We start from the raw sequence: 7000 nt of genomic DNA, 5'->3' as shown, positions 1-7000 counted from the left end.
AAATAAAATAAAATAAAATAAAGCTGATGAATAAAAGAAAAAAAATCGTGAATGATTTAATAGCAGGATTACTTCCAATCTCTAGACTAGCAGCTCTGAGACTATTTCTCAAGGATAACTTTTGTTATAACTGGATGAAGAGGGAAGAGAATGCTGAAGAAAAGATTTATTAATGTGTGTTTTTTCCCTGCTCCTCATCTCATACTCTGCCTGTTACAATGTCTGGAGTCTACGAAGGCATCCTAGATAAAATAGACTGAGATAGCCACTCGTCCATTTTCTGGATGTAAATATCTTAATTATCTTGAGAGGAATGTGTGAAGCCATCACCAGGGATAACAGTGATTGCTCGTGGGCCCTAACTCTGGTTGTCATCTCGTTGGCAAGTTCCCAAATAGAATATAATGATTTGCTACTAATTCACACCAAAGTAATAAAATATAAGCGTTTCCTGGTGTGTCTGAAGAAGTGAGCTCCCGTAGTATCTATTCGACCAAGAGGCAGTGTTGTATCAAAATGTTGACTGTTTTGACTTTAATGATGCCCACTTGAAATGTAAAATGGTAATGGGGAGAATAAATACTTTGTCTTACAAATTCCCCATAACCTCTCAGCATTTCAACACCCATACTGTTTGCATATTCTTACATAAGTCTAACTTTGATACTTCCTGTTACCAGCGGTGCCCATAGCACAATAGTTACGGCGCCGACCACATACACCAAGGGTGGCAGGTTTGAACCCAGTCCAGCTAAACATCAAGGACAACTGTGACAAAAAAATAGCCGGGTGTTGTGGTGGGCACCTGTAGTCCCAGCTACTTGGAAGGCTGAGGCAACAGAATCACTTAAGCCCAAAAGAGTCTGAGGTTGCTGTGAGCTGTGACACCACAGCACTCTACTGAGGGTGACATAGTGAGACTGTCTCAAAAAAAAAGGATATTTCCTGTTATAATTCTGATGTCATTAATGAAAGGCAGAAAGTAACAGGCATCAGTCCTCCTGTTACCAAGAATGTGGCAACCGAGATGCTTTCTACTTACAAAGGCAGGGCAGCCATAGCTAGAGCTCTGTTCTCCCACAGCCGGCCGTCTGCCCTCTTCTCTGCGTCCTTCCCCACTGTTCACTTCCTCTCCTACATCACTGGGTTGGTGGCAGGTATGGTGTTGAGAAGAATCTCTACTAGGAGAGGGTTGTGGGTAAATTAGAAAATTTAGAACCTTACGAGTGGCATATTCAGTAATTGAATACTCGTGGACAAATTACTCAGATGTATTAAGCCTCAATTTCTTTATTTGTAAAACTGAGACTTAAAGAACATTAACGCTATAGGGTTCTTAAGGTGCGTTGTAAAATTAAAAAAAGTCATATTGATGACAGTTATTAATGGAAATAACAGCTAGAGGGGAAAATGTGGCATAGAGGTTAAAAATACTGGCTTTGCAGTTTGGCATAACTCAATTCAATCCCTGATGCCAGTACTAAACAACTTTGGAACCTTGCAAAGCCAGCTCAGTTCTGAGTGTCTGTGTAGGTACCTGTAAGTCCATGTAAGATGGAGGTAACAATACTTCACGGAGTTTAGCAAGGGTTAAATGAGTTAAAGGATTACATGAAATCAAAGCAGTAAATGAAATTAAATAAAGCTCTTATGGAATAGCAAGCACTCAACAAATACTTTATGTGATTATATATGCTAATAAACCCATTTCCAAGTCCAACCTGGTAGATTTTCTTTGACTTTCTCTTCACTGAACTGAATCATCTTGAGGTCCTTAATCTTCACTAAATGACATTTATCTCTTCAGCTTCTCTGGAATATGTTTTATACTCTCACTACTTGTAGAGCATATTTATAGAAAGCAGCCTAAAATAATTCAGTGTAAAGGTCAAGCAGATGAGGCGCATTTAATGTGGACTGCATCACCAACAAGTTCAAAACTCTTTCCATTTCACCAAAAGTTGCACTGACCTTGCTTTCACAAATCCACCTTCGTCTCTGTAAAGTCCATCCCTTAGGCATCCTCATCATCTAATAGTAGCTAGAAACTAGGTAGTGCTTCCTAAGAGTCAGACGCTGTTCTAAGCATTTTACCAACAATAAATAATACCTTTAATTCTCCCAGCAACCCAAGGTAATATGTGTATTTCTAGCCCCATCATCCACGTGGGAAAACTAAGAAACAGGACTGACAGGACCAATCTAAGGTTATGCCAATATTAAGAGGCTAAGAAAAAAAATGAACCCAAACAGTCTGATTCTAGATACTGGGCTCTTAACCACCATGCTAAACTTTTTTTGTTTTGTTTTGTTTTGTTTTTGAGACAAAGTCTCAAGCTGTTGCCCTGGGTAGAGCACTGTGTCATCACAGCTCACAGCAACTTCCAACTCTTGGGCTCAAGCGATTCTCCTGCCTCAGCCTCCCGAGCAACTGGGACTACAGGCGCCAGTCACAACGCCCAGCTATTTTTTAGTTGTAGTTGTCATTGTTGTTTGGCAGGCCCAGGATTCAAACCCACCAGCTCTGGTGGATGTGGCTGGCACCCTAGCCGCGTGAGCTACAGGCACTGAGTCCATGCTAAACTTCTTAACACAAATACCAGCAGGTCCAAGACGTTCAGCTTGACTATTTTTGTGGCCTCGAGTTACTGTATAAACGTCAGCTCTGTGCACTGTGTAGGGCTGACCTCAGAGTCTGCAGCTATATCTAGTCATGCTTGCCACAGCCAATCACTAAAATCAATATGATTGGGCCATCAGTCACATGAGGCTCAATTCTGATTTTCATCAAGATCAAAAAGAAACTGTGGGTTTATTTCAGTCACAGTGAGATAGGGATTGATACAGTCTTAGAAAGAGAATAAATCATAAGCCCACAAAAATGCATACAAAGGGGGTGAAATACATTCTTTGGCCTCAATTATCTGCATGTTTCATATGGGGCTAAGGTAGGTATTGGGCCTTAACCTAAACAACAATTTAGGCAATTTCAGGGTAAAAGAAATTCTCATTCTAGTCTGAGCTAAGGAGACTAAAGTAGCACCGTTCATAACTGTGCACAAAAAAAGTATTCCTCCAGTCAATCTTGAGGGACCCACATTCCAAACACTTCACGGGCCTTCGTAGAGTTAGTTTCTCTCCCCACAGATGGAGGCTATTTGTATAGTTATGATTAAACCAACAGATTCAAAATACTCTCCATCACTCTGACTCCAAGAAACAGTTGTAGGCCTTCAACCTTAATCCCTTCAGATAGGTGCTGTGAAAATAACCCAGGAGCGGACCATGTAAAAGTCTGAACCTTTCTCCAGATCTGCCCTAAAGACTGAATCCTAACCTCCAAAACAAAATGAAAATAAAGAGAGCCAAGAAATAAATCATCCCGGTTACCTTTCTTTTGTATCTGCCAACCCCTTTCCTGTGAATTCATTCTAATTTCATTGGGTCCTATGGCAAGCATACAGGCACGGTCTGTAGTTTGTTTTTGTAGCAAGATCTCTGTATTTTTCTTGTAGCTTGATTTACTTAGGAGAGAATATCCCTTGAGTAAACATGATATGATTTTAAAAAACAACAGAAGCATTATTTGAAACAAAGGTTGGATTGGAAAGTAAATGTAAACTTAAGGTTTAATTACATTTTGTGTCGTAATGTAACTTCTTAGCCAGAGATTTAAAACACTCTACAATTGAGCCCCAACTTGACTTTCCAGTTTTTTTTTTTTTTCTTTTCCTCCCTATTACTGGTCTGGGAGAAACTGTGTGGGCCTTGGGGTCAGTGAGATGATTTATTCACAAACATTTACTAGGAAAATACTATGTACAAGTTACAATAATAGGAACTGGGGATTCAAAAATGGAAAAGACTAACAATAATGATAAGGAAATGTTACTCCATTCCTTTGAGACGCTCACAGTCTAATAAAGAGAAATACACAGAAATGTAACCATAATAGAGTATAAGGGCCGTCCAGAAAGTGTCCAGCCATTGTTAAGGCTACTTTTCATATCACGTGGCTATATACTTTCCAGGCAGCCCTCATATATCAAGTAATAGAAACCTGGTTGATATACAGTGATGTGACTCCTCCCGTCACCACACATTCACATGCTTTTCAGACTAGTTTTCTCCATAACCAGCTCTGCCATCCATTTGGGAATACAGAGTCCATTCTTTTTTTTTTTTTTTTTTAAAGAATCAATACAGTGATGGAAGGGTAAAGAACGCAAGGATTCAGGCATTCTGGGTAGGGCTGCTCTCTCTCCATTTAAGGTCCATAAAAGGGAGCAGACTGAGATCCACAAGGGGAGTCCGCAGGAGCTGTGTTTGTTTTCCCCACCCCTGTGAATAGGTTTTTGCTGAGGGGCCACTGCTAGGTCCCCACTTGCTCCCCTCCCTTTGGCCTGAGATGGCAGGGCCGTACAGGGGCGCTGAAAGAGCAGGTCACGACTCCTCATTCCCAAAATTGTCATCATCATAACAGTCGGCATCTTCCTCCTCCTCCTCTTCATCATCGATGTCCCATCATATAAGTCATAAAGCAAATCTGAGCTGTTGTCACTGGAAGCCACTTTAGTTTTGATGCAGTATTCAGCCAGCGTCGTGGGGACCTTCACTGCATCCTTTTCTGCTTCGGCCTCGGTTGCTGAAACCTGTTTCCTAATGATTTCGGCATATTTTGTCTTTCCTTCACTGTCTCTCCATTTTCTGAACATAACTGAAGCATCCGCATTGGCTGGAGAGAAGGCGTTGGGCTCATTAAGCAGTGAGATTACACTTAACAGACCAGTCCTCCCATTTTGAGTAGGATTCCCCCTTCAGAGGGCAGTTCTCCCCTCTGTGGGTCATCTACAGGCGAATGAAGAATCTAAATGCAAGCATCTCCATTCTCATAAATGCTGAGGTGCCACATTTTGGTCAAGAATCTGAAGGTAGGTGGTGAATATGGGTAGTCAGTAGGAAATTTAATATGCACCTTGAAGTAGCCGCCTTCGTAGAGGGTGTCAGGGGTCCCAAGAGGGCCACCTCCCAGTCATAAAGGTCAGACTCATCCCCCAGGGTGATCCGGCTGCCCTCCACTGCTTCCTCCTGCAGGGATTTCAGCTCGAGCACCAGGGCCTTCTGCGAGTTGGTCATCTGCTGCTGGGCCATTGCAGCAGTGACAGGCCCCAGTCCTCACACAGCGGCCAGGTTGCTCCATAGCTGGTGGACCACACCAGGCCCCAGATAGCCCGTGGGCCCGCCAGGGGTTCTCCTCACACTCCGACCGGGTCAGGGAAGGGGTTGAGAGAGTTAGGGGAATTCACTCCTAGTCCGGGGTTCCCCCCCACCCCAAGGGGGCCTCATCTTGGAGGTGGGGGTAAAGGGCTGGAAGCAGAGGAAGCCGGCTGAGGATGGGATGGTGAAAGAAGGGGGCCCGCCGGGCCAACAGGGTCCATTCTTGACCCTCCCCTCTCTCTCATCTACCATATCTAATTCTAAATACAGTAGATCCTCCATAGCTGACCACCTCCCTGCACTGACCACCTCCCTGTGCTGACCACCTTCCTAAGTTGACCTAATTTTCAGACCAGACATGCATTCCATGTGCCTATCAGCACAGCAGGCCTTGCTCCGTATGTTGACCATCTCTATATTAACCAATTTATTATATAGTCCCTCAGGCGGTCAACTTACAGAGGTTCTACTGTATGTTTTATTGAATCTCCACTATTACCACCCTGATTCAATATATCAATATCTCGTGCCTGAACTAACAATCCAACCCACTCCATTCCACTACTCTCAAATTTATCCTTCACACAATAGCCAGAGTGAATCCTATGCATACTCCCACACATGCACGCACAAAAAGAAACCTGTTCTTCTCCATCTCATTCTAAATGGCCCTTCATTCTTTTTTAGAATAAAAGAAAACATCCTTAACATGGCTTACAATATTCCTGAGTCGAGCCCTACTTTTCCTGCCCTAGCCTGTATCTCTCTCTTCCAGGCACAGCCCCACCGATTCTGGTTTTTATTCAATCCCTTCCTACGCCAAATTCCCTCTTAACATATGGTTCTAGTATCCATTGTTCCCTCTGCCTACAATTCGTTTTACTTATGTGGTTAATTTATTTTCCACCTTTTAGCTCAAGTATATGTCACTGGTGAAAGTCTCCCTTGCATTTGTTTGCAGGAATATGGGATTATTGTCCATCTCTGCCATCAGACTGTAGGTTCCACATGGACAGGAGCCGTATCTATTCCTGTTCACGTCCAATGCTTAGCACGGTGCCCGAGATACATTCATCCAATTCAATACATTTTGTGGACTAAATAAAACATAACAGGTAAAGAGTGATGAACTTCACCTGGGGATGGTTTAGGATAATGTCACAGCAGAGACAGCAGTTGTGTCAGGTCTTGAAGGTTATATAATCACATATCAAGCAGAGGGACCATGGGAGAAGAGACCAAAACAGCACTCACTACCACTGTCACTCACTACCACTGCGTCACTCACTACCACTGTGTCACTCACTACCACTGCGTCACTCACTACCACTGAAGCTGTGGGTGTGATCTGTTTGGGGGAGGGGGGCTAGAAAAGTGGCAGAAAAGAAGCTGGAGAAATTCAGGGACTAAACCGCAAAGGGCCCTCCGTGCTCTGCAAAGCAATTTGGACTTTTGCCATGGGAAATCACTGAACGGTTGTAAAAAGGGAATAAAATAATGATCAGATTTGCATTTTAGAAAAATCACTCTCCTGGTGGTGTGAAGGATGTCCTTGATAGGTTGGTATGAGACACAGGGTGTCCAGTTAGGAGGCCGTCCTACAATTCTGTGTATGTGAGAGGTGACGAAGCGTGAAGAAAGGCAGGGGCGAGGGAGCACGAGAAGTGGGCGGTTTCAAAAGACATTTGAGAGATGAAATGATCAGCAACAGAGAGTAAGGAAAGAAAAAGGCAAAGCACATAGCCCTGTTCTCTGGACAGCTGGGCAAGTGGTATGACCCCTA

The 7000-nt window shown here is 43.3% G+C and overlaps 1 pseudogene; it reads right to left on the bottom strand.

Moving 5' to 3' along the window:
* Positions 1–4443: 4443 nt before the first annotated feature.
* Positions 4444–5151, bottom strand: LOC100957576 (annotated as a pseudogene).
* Positions 5152–7000: the final 1849 nt, after the last annotated feature.

This window comes from Otolemur garnettii, unplaced genomic scaffold (genome assembly GCF_000181295.1).
Source record: "Otolemur garnettii isolate 467f Iridium unplaced genomic scaffold, OtoGar3 scaffold00168, whole genome shotgun sequence".
Taxonomy (NCBI): domain Eukaryota; kingdom Metazoa; phylum Chordata; class Mammalia; order Primates; family Galagidae; genus Otolemur; species Otolemur garnettii.
The sequence above is the reverse complement of the archived record's forward strand: the minus strand, read 5'-3'. Positions and strand labels throughout refer to the sequence as shown.